Source organism: Cibotium barometz, chromosome 13 (genome assembly GCF_041138505.1).
Source record: "Cibotium barometz isolate CiBa-2024 chromosome 13, ASM4113850v1, whole genome shotgun sequence".
NCBI lineage: Eukaryota > Viridiplantae > Streptophyta > Polypodiopsida > Cyatheales > Cibotiaceae > Cibotium > Cibotium barometz.
The window spans coordinates 41,651,949-41,669,731 of NC_141058.1; the positions used below are offsets into that span (position 1 = coordinate 41,651,949).

General features: G+C 40.5%; 1 protein-coding gene across 4 annotated transcripts in view; it reads right to left on the reverse strand.

Annotated features, from left to right (window-relative positions):
* Positions 1–10,674: 10,674 nt before the first annotated feature.
* Positions 10,675–17,783, reverse strand: part of LOC147632694 (AP-1 complex subunit gamma-1-like) — a 143,939-nt gene continuing 136,830 nt past the window's right edge. For 3 of the 4 annotated variants that reach the window (XM_086807513.1, XM_086807517.1, XM_086807516.1), the window contains one exon: positions 10,675–10,987. The gene's annotated coding sequence lies outside the window, so the exon portion shown is untranslated. Of the gene's footprint in view, positions 10,988–12,082; positions 13,449–17,783 lie in introns of those variants that run through there. The other variant, XM_086807514.1, reaches the window with a different exon arrangement.

A 17,783-nucleotide genomic window follows, 5' to 3' on the forward strand; every position in this document is an offset into this window, starting at 1 on the left:
ACTCCACATAAGTAAGTATCCTAGATAAAGTTACTTTTTAGTCACTCAAATTCCAAATATTATAGTAAAATGATTGGATTGTTCATGAACTGCACTCAATAAATTATGTTGACATTTTTTAACAAAATAAAAAATGCATAAAGAGATTTTTCTTAAACTAAGGATGTATGAGATTTGTGTAAAAAATATTAATTTTTTATGAATTACCATTTTTGTAACTTAAAGTAATTTTATGGCTCAATTATAAGTATAGTGTTACATATACAAAGGCATGCTTAATTGTAATTTTTGATATATGAACCGTAAGATGAAAATATTGTACTAAATTTAGAAATGATGATATAGCTATGATATGTTGATGAGAGAAACACACTTCCATGTAGACCTAGGTGGTACCGATTTTGAATTTATAATTGCCAACCTCCCATTCTTGTGAACAACATAATTGTCACAAATTAAGCTCTCAAAAGTAGATAGAGTTCATCTACAAGAAATTAACATAGGAGACTACTTAATAAGAAGAATAATAATAATTTAAAGGTTCTTCACAAGCTTGGTACGTGGGGTGCATAAAGGTGAGGCTCTCCATGGCCTAGCCATTTTAGCTTGGCTACAAAAACAAAGGCCATGGTGGCAAGCCAAACTTCAAAGGCAAAGTTATAAAAGTGTGCTTGCCATTTTATGGTGCATTGAGTAGTTCACTATGGGAAGACATCATGAAATGGGACCTTTCTTGCTAGAAGACAAATCAAGATTGTGTTACAGTCGGTTTGTGTAAGGATTTTTTTTTTTTGAAAATCATGTGTACTTTTTTGTGTCAACTTAATTAGGGTTAATAAGTCCTATAGTAGTGGACCTTGTTATTTATGTGCTAGCTATAGTCCAACAATACCATGTATATCCCAAATAGGAAAACAAAATGTAGTGTCTGGGAAACATTTTTGAGTGAACCTGACATGAATCTCTCACTATGTGTTGAAGAGTTTCGAAAAAGTAAATTTAAACAAGCATCTTCTAAATAATTTCATCCAATTACTACTATTTTTTTGAAAAATTAGAGGATGCATTTTTCCTTCTTCTCTTAAGATGAGGCAAAATTTTCAAAAGCTGAGCAGACTCCACGAGAAAGCAAACCTGTCTTTTCTCAAACCCTACCAAAATGGTTTTTTCCCCACATTAACTATATAATGACGTCTTTTTTATATGCATTCTTTGTTAATTTTTTTTGAGAAACATTACACACAATTGCCATCGTTCCATATATTTGCTTGTCGGTCATCTAAGCTCTCTCTCTCTCTCTCTCTCTCTCTCTCACACACACACACACACACACACACACACACACACACACACACACACACACACTTACCCCATTTGTGCTCATATGGCACATGTAATGGCACAAATTTTATGATAGCCTACTTTATTAGGGCTTTTTACTCCTGCAACTCTTTCACATTGGACCTATGGGCTATCGACTCTGTCGCACCTTTGTACATGAATGTTCATCATAACCCTACAAGGGATAGTGGTGGGCAGTTAAGTTTTTGTGGCACCTGCTGCCTGTGGGTTGCTGTGCCTCTGTACATGATTGTTCATCATAATCTAACAAGGGAGGGTGGTGGGCAGTAACGTTCTTGCAGCACCTGATGCTATGGAAGAATCCTCCACTCTGCCTCAGTCATGACCCATATATTAGAATGGAGGTGGGTTCTTTTACTCACTTAGCATGTCTGCCTTCTTATTGAGCATTATACGATGTCTCTCACCCTTGCCTCCGCAAGGGGTTCTTCTGCCCAGGTACGCAAGTACTTAAAAAAACATTTTTTTTCATACTTGAATAAGCTGGGATTTTACAAGTAATTAAACTAATCTATGGAACTATATTCATGGGTATCATTATGTGTGTTAGCTCTAATATTTCTCGATCAAAGCTTTGTTTTAATTGTTCTGCATGGTAAGTATTTGAGAAAAATGAAAGAGTGTTGCTTTTAACTATGAATACACATGGTTATGAACATGGGTTCATTCTGGCCATGATCATCACTCTGTTTAGACTACATCTGCTCATACTAAAGATACACTATAGATGGTTATGAGTTGCACAACACAATTTTGTATCACTCCAGTGATATAGTTTTGTTTTGTTTTGTTTTGTTTTTTTTTTTGTTCCATGATGAGGTATGCCATGGACATTATTGTATGACTACATGCGTGCGACCAAAACATACCTTTGCATTTCTTGAAGGGTGTGATTGTTAATGCCATTTTGGATTAACAAACATGATCCTCAATTGAGAACATTAATAAGTGTCACGAAACAGCACTATAAAAGTTGTACATTATGAGGTATTGGCCACCCAAGGCCTCGTAAGTAGCTTTTTGGGCGCCCAAGTGTGAATAAAGACCAATTGTATATAAAGCATTTTCTCATAATGAAGAGACACAATTCCCTTTGTGCTATTAGAGTTCCCCCTTTGTGTCTTAAAAACCAACAATTGGATGTATCAGTACATGCGGTGTTAAGTGCTACTTGGACTTACATAATTTAGCTTGGTTAGGCTTTTTTGTTTTTAACTTGCGGAGATAGGGTGACATCTATAACATGTGGATAGTTCCACTGACACTTGTAATACGCATTCAGGCGTACAAATTATTTTGTTTGTTTGTATGGATGCAGGTAACAGGACCTACCTTCTCTTCTCTTGCGGTTAATTTCAAACAAGCTTCCCTTGCTAGTTTAATTTTATTTCCACTAGATGCAACTTGTCATCATTGACTGTAAAATGTACATGAACTTGTTTCATGTATAACATTTCTTTAAATCAAGATGGTATGGCTTTATGAATAGTTTTGTCTATTCATTTGTGGATATTGTATATGTTTTAAACTAGCAACACACACCTATACACAGGGTTGGCCTTAGGGCAAACATGGCATACTAGTCTTGATTCCTTTTGTGCCAGTCAGTAACTACTCCCTCACTGTCTTTAGACACTTGGTTGCTGACAGGTGATAAGGTTGGGAGTACTACCCTCTAGCCGGGGTTATGACTCACAGTCCTTATGCTTTGAAGGAAGTCATAACTACCTCGTTACCTTTCTCATACCTGACCCTTGACTATGTTAATTACAGATTTTACCCTTATTTCATGGGGCTGAGATCCCAAGCGAACACCTCCCATCAAGGGCATGTCAACATGTTCTGGCTTGTTTTAAAGATGAAGAAACCTGTAGGAAGATTCTCTCCTCAATCAACCAAGAAACCTTTCCGTTCTCAAATCCTATCATTTAATGATTGGGTTAAGCTACTGGTTACTATAGACAAAAACAAGAAGATGGAAATTCTACCATTTTTGATTTACTTACCTAGATTCCGATAAGTAACCAGATTCTGATAATTCTGCCATTTCCAATTTACTTACCCAGATTCCGGTAATTACCAAATCACATCACTCGGATCTCACCTTTGCATCAAATGGCACTGTTTTATCCAATTTTCTAAAGAAGCTTTGTGGTCTCAACTTGGCATTCATGTCCTCTCCCTCTACACCGATTATCCCCACAACCGGTAGCATTTTCAATAGGGATTCAACTGCCCTGGAAGCGGTTTGAGAATCTTGCATGTTGGAGATGGTCCCCAAAGTCTCTAGGGTTTACCCTTTTCTCCCTCTTAGACAGGTAGAAGTCTGCAAAAGCATCAACCATCGGCTATGGACTCTTATCAACAAGAGCTTCCTAGCCCCCATATAGGTTGAAACTTGGATTTTTCTGGCTAGTCTCCTGGCCTCAACCTTAGAGGAATGCAAGATGAATGCCCTGAAAGGGGTCCAATATCTAGATAGAGGAGAGCTACTTAAGGCTCTCTTCTCTGTCTTTTCTTGATCCTGCTAAATTCTCATTACCTGTGGGCATCTACGGACGTACAAAGGGATCTATGGCCTAATTACTACTTCGAGAGCGTCTGGAACATCTACAGACCCTATCTCAAATGTGCTTGCAAATTTTTGGATCCAAAGGCGCCTTGTGAATCTAGCATTATCTGGTTTGACCATGCTATTTGGTTTGTCCTTAATCATCTAGAAAGTTTGTTTCCTGGCAAACCGATTGTTTTTCACTTATCCTTACTATGCTCTTAGATGGGGGGACAAGCTAGGAACTTGGTATTAGCACAGGTATCCTTTGTGTGTTTTAGGGATATTATGCTAGACATCTTAAAAGAACTAAGGAGTGATGAACCATGCACTATTCTCACCAGTTATGGTAGTTTCAAAGGTGTAAAAATCATCTCTGGCCTCCTTAACCCTTGTATTGAGGATGAGTCATATATCCCCACCTCCTATGAAAAGGCTATCTCTGCCTCTTGGAACTCCTAACTCTTTTATCTCTTTTGTCACCCTGTCTACCTCCTCTAATAATAGTTACAACAAGGGTAAATTTAAATCCTTTATTGGTAGAGGGAGAAGTAGGGGTATACCTATCAAAAACCTTCAAGAATTCTAATCTATAACCATGGTTTTAGGTGATAACTGGATTGACGGGGAAAAGAAACTTACGTACTGTTGATAAGTATGTTGGTTTGATTAATTGGCATAAGTATGTTGGTTTTTGGATAAGTGACTCGCAAAGAGTCAACTGAGGTGCAAAGCTCGAGTTGATAGAGGCTGTACTACCAAAAACCTTTGAATTGATAGAGGCCATACTACCAAACATTTGGGGTGTCAAGTTGGGGTTGATATATAGTGTCTACACAGTAATTTGCACCAGAAAGAAAATTCTTCATTAGACTTCTAGGAGATTGGATCTAGCCTCTAGAGCCTTGGTGGTTAACCAAGTATTGCTTGCCTCAGCTTCATTCATTACCTCATGTTGGTGCTTCTCTTGTGGATACATTGGCCAACTGTAGAGATTGGTCTACAACTTTCTTTGGTAAGGTTTGAATGGCACACTTGACATTCGGGTCAGAGTTGCTTAGGAGACTATTATACACCCTAGACATGAAGGGGGTCTGAATATTATAGATTTGGGTATATAGTGTAGAGCATTTCTTTGCAAGTTAGTAGTCACAAGCTTCCTTCTAGGCACTGAGCCTTGGAAAAATTTCTTTATGTTTCACATCTGTGGTTGGATGCCTTGTGGTGGTGTAGATTGGATGCTTAGTTTACGTTTCATCTTTACTTAGGCAAAGTGTAGGGCACCTTCCTCTCCACTTACAGTTGCCATTATTAGAGCCTGGAGCAACTTGAGACCTTTTTTTGAGACAGAGGCTTCCTAGATTAGAGGTTGAGGCTAATAAACAATCCATTGTGTGGAATGACCTTATTAGAGATGAGGTTGGGCAACCTTTGGGTGCGTGTGGATATATGCAGTGGCCAGGGTGGGAGAGAGGTGCATCCACAATTATTGCTTGGAAGACTTTTAAAAGCCTTCCTATAGATCGGAGACTTGCATCCACCTAGCACCTCAAAGGAAGTCTTACACAGATTCATCAAATTGATGCAGTGATACCTTATGAGCGAATTATTGGCTCATTTCACGATTAACATCCCCTAGAACATGAGTGCCATTACAAGTGATAGTCTTGCTCTACATCAAGATGAGGAGGGAGATCATGTTTTTTATTCTATCCAGCCAGGATGGAGATGGACAAAATGTGATATATAGAAGATTATTCTATATACAACCACATGGAGATTGATGAAATGTGACATGCAGGAGATTATTCTATATAGCCACATGGAGATTGATGAAATGTGACATGCAGGTGATTATTCTATACAGCCACATGGAGATTGATGAAATGTGACATGCAAGAGATTATTGTAAGTTCCTTTTTCTTGACATTTTGGTCAAACCATTTTTTTCAATGCAGTTTCTATACCATAAACCCATGTGAGGCACTACCAATCTAGTCTCGTCCAGTTATTCAAGATCTATCAATCTTTCATCCATTGCATTCTCAATCAGTTGCCCTCATCACTGACTACAATTCTCAAGCTGGTCACTAAAAACTCAGTCAGTTGTTCACTAACTGCAATTCTCAGGCTAGGCACTAAAAATTCCATAAGCATCAGTGCATCTAGTCAATTGTTCACTAACTGGAATGATTTGTCCAAAGGCTGGATCCTCATCTAGATAGACTGGTGAAAAATGTGAAGCCATTGAAGATTTTGTGCAAGATTTTCCTTAGGAGACAACCCAACAGAAATCCTTCATGCCCCCTTCCCCAAAGAGAGCTCCATCTAATTCTGGACTACTGAAGCTAGTGGACCCAAGGGTCAAGATTCTTGCCCTAGGATGATTACCATTTTAACTCAAGGAGGAGCACCAATGTTTTACATGCCAACAGCCAGGTCACTTGATGAATGATTGTCCGAATGCACCTGTCATTGCTAGCATTCCAACTCCTCTACTCTAGAGGCCTATGGTGTAAGTGTATAGTAATCAGGGATCCCCTCCTCAAAACTAAAGAAATTAGAGGAGGCAACAAGCTCCAGTAAATCAGCAAAACTTCTGCATAATCAATGGGCCTACCTACTTCGTCATTCATGGAATCAAGCAGGACCACCTACAACATGACCAGATTTAACAGAACCAGTTTCCCGACATGGCAAACAAAAATGCAATTGAGGGAGGGACCGTGGATGTAATGGTTTTTATGCCTTTTTTTCCAACCCCTTTGAAACCAGTTTATGGGTTGGAAAGGAGCTGACAAGAAGCCCGGAGCCAACGAAGTTATAGAGAAGGTTCATTTTTGCGAAGATCGAAATGATCGAGCAACCGCTTTAATTGGGCTCAGTCTTGCTGACAGCTTCGTACATCATCTTGATCTCAAAAACTTTGTAAAGGAGGTATGTGAAAAAATGAAAAGCTTATTTGGAAACAAAATTGTGAATTCAAAAGTATTTTGGAAGAAAAAATCCTTTGATTTAAAGATGAATGAAAGTGATGACCTTAGTGAACACTTAGGTAGTATTGGGTTTATCACTCAACAACCTCCCAGTCTTGGAGTTGTTGAAGATGACGACCAAATTGTTGTGCTCCTCAAGATCATATAAAAGGTATCATGATTCTCCCAAATCCCGACTATTCTCCGGTTAGCCAAAGACACATCTTATGAAGACAGTAGCAATGCTCATTGAAGAAGACAGAAGTCTCAAGGAGTTGTGTGACAACAACATTGATCTTAACAAAGTCATGCTAAGTAAATGGAAGGACAAAAAGGGCAACAATATTAGGTGTCATTATAGCAAAATCCTTGGGCACAAGGAAGCTCAATGCTTGAAAAAGATGTAACAAGAACATGAGAAGATGCACACCTGGTAGGTCAAGAAAATGAACAAGAAGAACCAATGAAGTAGGAGATAGCAACCAAGACTATGATTGGGATTTCTAATCATTTTTATGGGTCAAGGGTTCTCTGCTCAGGTAGTTCCCCCAAAATCTGAAAACAATAAACTTGATGCGAGTTTTTCGTTATGTGTTTCATAATGCCTCGTTATAAAAGGCTCCATTGTATCAATGTCTTATCCTTACTTTGTGCAAGGGGTAGCTGTGAGGAAGTCCTTGGAGTTGGCAGCTATGGTGGAGCTCCTTGTATCATGCCTTGTTGACTAAAGGTCTGGGTGTTGGCACCATTGGTGTGCAATTGTTGGGGTTCCGGAGCTCTCGTGTGAACCTACTCTTAGAGTGGTTCACTAAATTTCTTTATACTTTATACTTACATTGACATAAGCAATGATGTCATGTAGATAACTATTACATCAATCGATCTTTTCTTGAGTCGTGCTCTCACTATGAGCTTTTGTTTCTCTCTCTCTCTCTCTCTCTCTCTCTCTCTCTCTCTCTCTCTCTCTCTCATAGTGAGAGGAACAGAGTATTGAGACAGGACCTATGGCAGCTCTATACACGAGAGACATGGATATTGCCTACACAACCTCTTCCACCGAAGATGCTGTACTACAGAGATCACTTCATGAGTATCACTGATGATGGATTTATAGAGAGGCCTAGATACATGGAGGGCTTTTTACCACACGGCTCCCGAGTAGCTATTGGTCAGCTTAGAGTCTCATCACATCGATTGGAGATCGAGACTGGCAGAGCAGCACGGATCCCCCGAGAGGAGAGGGTATGCAGATTATGCAGAGAGGAGGTGGAGAGTGAGGAGCATTATGTATGCAGATGCAGAGCATATACAGCCATCAGAGAGAGATATCCCATTTTATTCAGAGAGCCACATTCCCTACGCCAGCTCTTTGAGGCAACAGACCTGCGCATACTGGGGAGATTCATTCTAGACATACAGCGTCACAGAGAGAGATCATTACAGGCTCAGATAGCTCCAGAGGGGGGACGACAGACACAGATTACTACATTTTTTCAGAGATCCACCCCTCCCAGCCCCTACACAGCAGGGAATTACTCTCCAGAGAGTAGAGACACTCAGAGCCCACAAGAGACAGAGGACACCTGGCTTTCGGACACCACGCCTATACCAGAGAGAGATGACAGAGATCAGAGCTCAGTTTCACAGAGAGGGTGCCAAGCGACTGGCTCGCTTCAGAGCAGACCCAGGCATGTTCTTCAGGGAGCTGTGGACACCCCCTTCATTGATGTATACCATTTTATACCCCCGGTATGGTACAAGATGGAGCTAGCTAGGTTGCATATCATGATTGTATACTCCATGCATATAGCTTTGCATTCTCCTAGTAGTAGAGATCCATCCCCTCCCCCACTCATTGTACTTATTGCACACCCAGATTCAGCTTTTTAGTTCAGTACTTTTTCATTTTGTTGGGATGACAGAGGATACCCCACACAAGTACAATGATTTGTCTCATAGGCCGAGTTCGGTCTTTTGGAAGACATAAATAAAATCTTTCTTTCTTTCTTTCTCTCTCTCTCTCTTACTCGTTTGTAGCAATGGACACCTTCGATCCCCCTTAGCCTTGCTTGAGCTATAGCTAATCCTAGACTAACAACAATATGGAGGGCTAGATACACAAAGGCTATTGATATATAACACTTAGAGCATTTAGATTCTATGGGGAGATATTATTCACTCTCTTATGGCCACATGCACTCGTAAACAGGGACCATCTATATTTGCAAGCAAAGCACACTGTTATGGCCACATGTGCTCGTAAACAGGGACCATCTATATTTGTGCAAGCAAAGCACATTGTTTTCATAAGGAACTGGGATCAAGGAATCTTTTTCTCATCGACCCTTTTGTACCCCAGATTGGTTGAGATCACCCTGTATTCTCAGATGAGGATTTTCTATTCCGACTTCTAGCCGTGATTTTGTATAGTCTATTCATACTTAATAGAAGTCTCCTTTTTGCAAAAAAAAAAAAAAAATTGAAAAAATATGTTAACCTTATGTGCACACCTTGATAACAGTTGGCTTGGGATATATGTAAATTGACTAAGAGCTTTATTATGTGTCGAAGCTTAAAACAAGCTAGAATGCTTACTTGCATAGGGATGGGTGAGAGATTCTATGAAAGAATTGCCTACACCTTAATTTAGGTTTTTTACATAGATTAATGGAGGCAAAATAATGTATGCATTTATACGTTCAAGATGACCTTAGGATGTGCTTAACACCAATTAATTTGTTGGAGGGGCGTACAAGTACATAAACACCTACATCAATAACAAGTTAAAAAAAAACCTTGACTCAAGATGCTTTGTGGTGGAAATCACGATCCACCCGTATCTTGGATAATTGTTGAAAAAACACTAAGAGCATGCAATGTAGAATGTAATGAAACTTCCTCGTAATATTGATATTCAAGATGTTCAAGAAGATGAACTTCCAAGCTCAAGTGATAATCCCATACTCCTTCAAATAAAGCAAAACGATAATATCAAAGATTATATTATTACTAAGTTTTGTATGTGACAAAACTTTGAGTCCTTCAAATGTCTCCTTGCTAGGACACTATTGATACTTTCTTTTTCTAAACCTTGTAAATTAGCTTCCAAGATTCTCTCTTTTCATATGTACATAGACTTGTCACATGCAAACATTCTACTTTCGAAAAAATACCTTGGTATTTATTGTTTGTAATTAAGGATATTTGCTTGAGAAAGTGTGTTGCTAAACATCTTTATATAAATTTGGGCTTTCATTATTGCTCATCATCATTTGATTCCTCTTTAATTTTATAAAATCTTACTTATTTAAGAAGTAAGAGAGAGGGCAGAAAAACTAAAAGAAGTGGGTTCGCGTGGTGCACAAACGGATTGAGAGAGATAAGGTACGCATCTAAGTATTACCTTTGGTTGAATTAAACCTAATATAATACCTAGCATTTATAGAATGACCGCTTCAATGATCATTCAATCGATGGATACTGTAATAGTTGTAGTGAATAGAATTTTGATACAATTTGAGTGATTAGGAGCACCCCATCTCCCTCAATCCACCCATTTGAGTGACTAGGAGCACTTTCTACATGGAGCATCCTCAACAGTATTCAGTTCTCCATAATGATTATGTTCCATACCCTTAGCTAATTTCGCTCTTGAAACAAGATCATTCAGCACACTTTTTTAAAAGACTATTTTGATCATTCAGCACACTTTTTTAAAAGACTATTTTGATCATATAATGCATATATTTACCTACATTTAGTAGTCTCCTTAGCATTGACATTATCTGTGAAAAACATTAATTGAGGATTGCAAATCTTTCATCAATATCCCATTGTTCCTTTGCAAGTATGGATTCTAACTTGTTTTAAGTCCCAACACATAGCCAAGTGGCCAATTCATTACATAATTCCCAAGCCATATAGGCTTTTAGCAAGTTTTCAACTGCTATCAAGGATGTGGACATAAGTTTAGCAATCATTTGAAAAGTGCACGTGATGCGATGTCCCAACACTTTCTATACAAAAAGAGCTTTTATGCATTCCATTCTTACAAATTTTTCTATTGGCTCCCAAAGGCTTAGGTCCACGTCTTCATTACCTACATCCAAAGTGATTGATATCTCAAAAATTTTGGTTTTCTTATCACAAATCTTGGAGCTGTCTTCAGTGAGGAGAGCTACATCTTGTTCATTTATACATTAAAGTCCTCCTCTGTGTTCTTCATAAGATAATAAAATACATTGAAAAAAGAAATATAAGAAAATTAGATTTTACCATAAGATTGAACTTGCTTTTTCATAGTGCACCATTTTTGAAGTCAGTCAGTTAGCACCATCTGAAGGACTAATAATAAGAGGAAAATCTACATCTAGAGAAATACTCAAGTGCAAATTTCCTAATAGTGATGTGCAATTCCATGGAGGAGGGTCATGTGATAACTCAATTGGCATATATAATGACAAAAAAGAGATACAAAGGGAAAGCTCCAACGATCAACATGCAAAGATGTGGAACCACAATAGGTACAACTATTCGTAATGTTTCTCAAAGGAGCCCTTGGTTTACACATTGTGCATACACAAGAAACCAAAGCAAAGAATCTTAAACAAGAAAAAACTATAGAGAATGATGGAAACATACGGACAATGACAGATATTATCAGTAGCCAGACAATTCAAAATGGATAAAAGCATCAAAGCCATGTTGTATCTAGATCAAAGGTGCCTTGGACTCTTCCTACTGGAACCTAGCCGACACAGAGTCACTACTCAAAGATCCTCGCCCCCAACAACGCTCCTCTCAACTTACTATCACCAATTTTTTCCAGCCTAGAGAGGTGGATAGGGAGCATAGACATGTTTCATTCGAATGAAATGTGTTTCATTCAAGTCACGCTGGTAGTACAATTTAGGTGTTTTTTAATCCAGAGAGCTCTTTTTTCGAAAAAACGTCTACTTGCGCTTGTGAAAATGTTTGAAGGTATCTTGCGTTGCAACAATCAGCCCCTTCCAACTCCTCCTGCGCTTCTCGGCTTTCGTGCCCGCCATCTCTCAGGTTGGTTGTATTGATTTGTGACTTTTCTTCGATTTTGCAAAAAAAAAAAGAGAGATTTTGAAATTTAGGGGTTTTCATGCCAGGGTGCTGGGGTGCCAATCTTGCCTTGCCTTTCTCAAGATGCCTCGCACTAGGGATGCCATGTGGGCCCATGTCACTCCTGTATGGTTCAGGCACACAAAAGTGGAAATGTAATTTTGCGGGTTTGCTCAAGAGGGTCCATAATCCGTGTTAAGGCCTATTTCATAGGTTTAACCCGGGAAGGCATTCGTGCATGCAAATTGGTGCTTGCAAACTTCAAAGCCGAGCTACAAGAATGGAAAAGACAACAATTGGTAGGACGCAATTGTGGGCCTTTGCCTGAGAATATTGAGGCTAGTGAGGATACATGTGATGCATCAAAGAGAACACGGTTGGGTTCAGAGAAAGATGCACAGAGTGAGGGTGCTGGTAGTTCCACTCCCACAACAACACAAAGCCCTTTGTCTGCAGAACCTAGAGCCTCTCTAAAGAGAGCAAGTATTTAAGCAAGCATGCAAAAGCAGGCAATTAATGATGCAACTAGGGAGCTGACTAGGCTTTTCATCCAATGCGCTTTGTCTTTTCAAATTGTGCGCACCCCACGATGGAAAAAGGCCATGAGGGTGATCAACTGCATTGGATGTGAGTGGGAGGGACCCTCCCATGAGACCTTGCGTACTAAAGAGCTCAGAAGAGAGCAACAAGTAGTATTCCATAGAGAAGGCACACCTGTACGACACGTCCCTGCTTGAAAAGGTCTTCTCCATCGCTATCAAGGATCCCACAACCCTTTCCCAAACAACAATAGGGCTGTACTAAACCACATGTCCTTCCTATAGTCACAGCTTGCATGTAACCTCCTGAAAACTAGAACCTGTTCACATGAATCCAAAGACATGCTTTCCACATGAAACCAAAGACCTGTATCTGATAAACCATAGACCTGTATCCATAAACCATAGGCATGTTTCCTCGATACCAAAGTCTTGTTTCTTCTCGAAAGACCAATGTCATGTTTCCATGAGAAAAATCCACATATGCACTATCCAAACACGGTGCCAAAAACCCAGAGAGACAAAGATAGAGGATGTGTCAAGCAATCCCTGAATACACATAGGTCCAAGTCGAAGAGCAACACACATCTCTTCCAAGAACATCATCCTGTGCATATGTAGCTTGATCCTCTGCATCCTAATCTCGTAAACAAAACCTGCTTGCGAAGAGAGAGGGAGAAACCCCTTGGCTGTTAGTCCCTCGGTGCCTCCTTCGGCTCACCTTCTTCCAAGAGAGAGATAGAGTCAGGCGTGCTGTTCAGCCCTTGCGCCTCTATGGCCACCTGCAGTCCTTCTGGATGCCTGAATGGCTGTAGAGAGTCTCCCACCTTGCGCCCGTTGCTCCATGCGCCACACGATGATGATCCACACGGCGACCTCTCAAGGGTATGCACCCGCTGTCACACACCTATTCCATGTGCCACCCTTCACCTATTTAAAGAGGTGATCGCTTTTTTTTTTTTTCCCAAAAATGCCAAAAGTAAAATAGCAAAACGCATGCTTCCAAATTTTTAAAAAAATATTTTAAATCATCAAAGGTTTAAAAACCTTATAAACTCAAAATCCCTTTTGTCCCCTTTCACACTTGGGCTGGCCACATATGGGTTTCCTTTTCATATCCAAACTGATGCCGTTCACACTGTCCATCCCGTGCCCATGCCCACCTGCTTGTTGTCCAGAGAAAAACACAGGGTCGTAACATTGATCAATGATGATTATACTTACAAAGTTTCTGTCTTTTAATGGCAGAAACACCTCGCCATTTCATTCGAGTCCTCTCACAAGATTGCAGTTCGGGTCCTTGTGAGAGGAACTGGAGCACATAGGCCCTCTTCCATACAAAGAAGAGGAAAAAGTTGTCTACTGCTCGTTGGAGCGGTTGGTGTATTGCCGTTGCAATCTTCGCCTAATTGAGCAATTGGGCAATCCGATAGAGCGTCGCCAGGTCAATGTCGATAAAATCGACATTGAGAAGGTGAAAGATGTCCCAAAGAATCCTCAAGAGGAGTGCGACATGTATGCCATGTATGAGGAGTTGATGGCACCTACTCATGCCACATGAACATCAACACAAGCATTATCAACAAGTCCTAGTACTAGTGTAGTGTGGCTGAGACGAGTGTGGCAGTTGAGGCAGCATCGCCCTCTTCTGAGAGTGAAGTTGAGCCAACTGAGGAGGATACTGATGAGGACATCGAGGATGTTGAGGATTGAGTGCCCAGACTCCAGATTGAGGACTCTAGTCTTTGGGGCTATCAAGCTCCTCTAGTTTGTCATGCATCTATCAACATACTTTACTTTGTGTATTTCAGACTTCAGTTTTCCTTTTTTGTATCAGCTCAGGATTCAGACTTTTTGTGATCACTTTGAGTGCTTAGTCGACTATGTCACTCTTGCCTGCAGGCTACTTTATATATTATTTCTTGGGTGTTGAGAAGTTGCCATTATTGATGATGGAATCCAAATCTTGATTCTTGATGTTGCCAGTTTATTTATGCCAATTGGTCGGTTGGGGGCCATTGTAACTGGGTCACCCAGCTTCTTTAGTTTTAACTTGTAAACATGTTTTAATGTGTAACTGATTCATATTTAATATTGTTTTGCAGGGAAGGCAACATATTTTTTTACATATTATAAACATATATTTTAATTTTGGGGCTTGGACTCCCCTTTGTATATATACTGTTTCTGAAACGTCTGGGATTTGAAAGAAACGTTTATGAAATGCTTTTTTTTTTGCGAGACTTCTATTAAGTATGAAAAATTTTACAAAATGGAGATATCACACCAAGCAAGGTGGAGATCTCAACCAATCAGGAACCCTGTGCTGCCAATAGAGTCCCGAATGAGAGCATGTGAAAAAGATACCGGTGTCCCATTCTCTCATAAACTAGGCGCGCTTCCTCTCCGCAGCCCTCGAAGATCCCTGGATTCTGGCCCACGTGCCATAATGGTGTGAATAATATCACTCCAAATCCTGCAAAGGCACTGAGAAACAAGAACGGGAATACCCTCAATGGCCTCAGTGCATCTAGCCTTCCAGATATTCCAGGCTGAGATGCTAGGAATAATCTCCCAAGAACTGTCTAACCACAAAGTGTGAAAGTGGCAAATCCTGAAGGCAACACTGCTGAGCAACTCCTTGCCTAACCAAAATGGCCAAGCTCCTTTCAGTCCCCTCGAACCTTAGCTGAGCCCAGACTGTGTCAACCAAATGATAGAACCAAAAGAAATGATAGCATCCCTCTTAATCCTACCAAAGAGGTGTGCAATTGCAGACCAAACCTTATAAGCTTCCCTGCATTCCCATAAACAATGGCAAACTGACTCCGAAACTCCTGTACATCTAGGGCATGCTGGGCAAGCACCAGTAACAGACCTCCACTGATTGGTGGCCAGACCACCATGAAGGGAAACCTAGATAAAGGAGGAAATCTGTGGCTTCCTATAAGAGTGCCACAATCTCCGCCAAAATGCCCTCTGAATGTCATTTCAAAACACCCATGGCAACTATGATAGGGAGGCACCAGAGCCCACCACAATGGATACGGGAGCCTATACCACAGTGCCCCCTCACAACAAGCCCATGGGAGTCACATCAGATCGGGCACGGACATCTAGAGAGCTAGACGCCCTTGTCCTGTCGGCGGACCCCGGCCACCCCCAGCTCATCAGCCCCCGATTCAAGAGATCATGGCCTGCCATTGAGCAGCCTCATCCTCACAGCAGACTATCGACATCTCTAGCCTTCTTGTATCACCCATGATGGACATTCTGGATGGGCCCTTGCTTGGCATACAAGGTTGATTGATTGTTTTTATTCAGTTCTCCCATATCCCATCATTAATTGTACCCTATACTTGGCATAGTAGGATCTAGATTTTTCATCTTGTATAATCTCAGTGTTTGGGATCTTAGCTTTTAGTTTTCAGTTTTAGTTTATTGTTGCTTTTTCTTATTTCATCCATGACGAGATTTCATGGACACTATGTACACATCATTTGGTCTCATAGCCCCTTTGGGTCTTTTGAAGATGTTAATATAACTTTCTTTCTTTCTTCTTTCTCCTTTGACAATATGGCAAGCTCTCATCACAAAGGGGAGATGCTATGGCTGCTTCGTGTTCCATTTTGGAGGAGGATGGTATTTCTGTATAACCACACATTGTCATCATGTAGCATCACATGAATACTTTAGCTAGCTAGTTTTGTACAGATTTTTTTTCTTTTCCATGGTTCACATTCATCATGGACACATTGTACTACCTTTTTGGTCTCATAGACCCTGTGGGTCATTTGAAGACCTCTCTCTCTCTCTCTCTCTCTCTCTCTACACACACTTTTTTTTTTTTGGTAATATCCAGTGCAGTATATTTATATGCTCATAAATTTACAAGATGGGAAGTCTCCGAAGCGGAGAGTATCCCAAATGTCAGAAACATAAAGAGAAAAGCTCTAAACAAGAAGCATCCATATCACCCTCATGGCAGGCATCATATAAGGATTGCCGCAATGAGGCTCTGAAGGATTCATATGACTGGTGATTCTGCCGACCCAAGTATGCCAAATTATGCTCATTCCAGATTGTCCAAAGACCCCAATATCTCACCCAAGAGAGAAATAGTGAGTATTGGGACAAGGACTGCATATATCTGCCAAAAAGCCAGAAATGTTTCCCAAAATTGTGACTAGGGAAACGGAGGCGAAGAAAATCTGAAATTCTCCTGAGGAGGATCCTGGAACATGGGCAGTGCCAGAGCAGATGAAGAACAGTCTCTGAGGGAGCCTGACATCTTAGACATGTGGAAGGTGCAATGTGACGTTTAGCAAGTATGACCCCCACTGACAATGTACCTGTCAAACATCTCCAAAGAAAAAGTCTTTGTTTCAATGGCATTTTACACTTCCACAACATCTGGAGATTCTTTCTCCACCATGAGAGGGGCTTCCTTATATGCCACAGAGAATTAGCATGTTGATGAATCCATGGGGCAGGCTGAAGAAGCCTGTAGGCTTTGATGGAGGTTAAGGCAAGAAGGGGAATAGGATGAATGCATGTAGTAGATGGTTGCAATTGCCAATCCAGAAGCCTGTCTGTGTCAGCCACGGGTGGAATAGGTAAAAAGGGATGCAATAAGTCAGCAATTTTCTTCCATATCAACCTATGATGCATTCCCAATGCATAGGAAGCAGTGGCCCGGGGAAAGGATAAGACATATCCCCGATCATCTACCACATCATGTACGTACCTAATTCCCAATTTCATAAGATTGAATGCCCGAACAGGTTCCTGTAAAGCCAGTGGAGTGTCAAAGATGGCACTCCAATGAATACTTTCTTTCCTCATCGAGTTTGTCTCCAAGCAATTATCAGGAGCCCATTTGACCTTAGAGAGAACTTGTTTCCAATCAAGTATGAGGGCAGTAGAGAAAGGACAACCAGGTATCCTCCCTATAAATCTCCCAATCACAACCTCCCAATGATCCGTAATCCAATGACCATAAGCAGAAGTCCTCATGTTGACACACATGGATGCTAACATACAAGTCCATGGCTGCTGTTGACGGAAAAAAGTATGCAACATTGTAGCCTTCCTTGCAAGTACATGATATTTTATATTGAGGACATTAAGTCCACCATGCATCCTTGGGGAGCACACCATTTCCATCTTCATCAGTCTCAATGCTTTCACAGCAGTTTTTGTCTTCCATAATATCTCCATAGCTTGAGACATAAAAGCTAAAATATCCCTGGAGGACCAATGCAG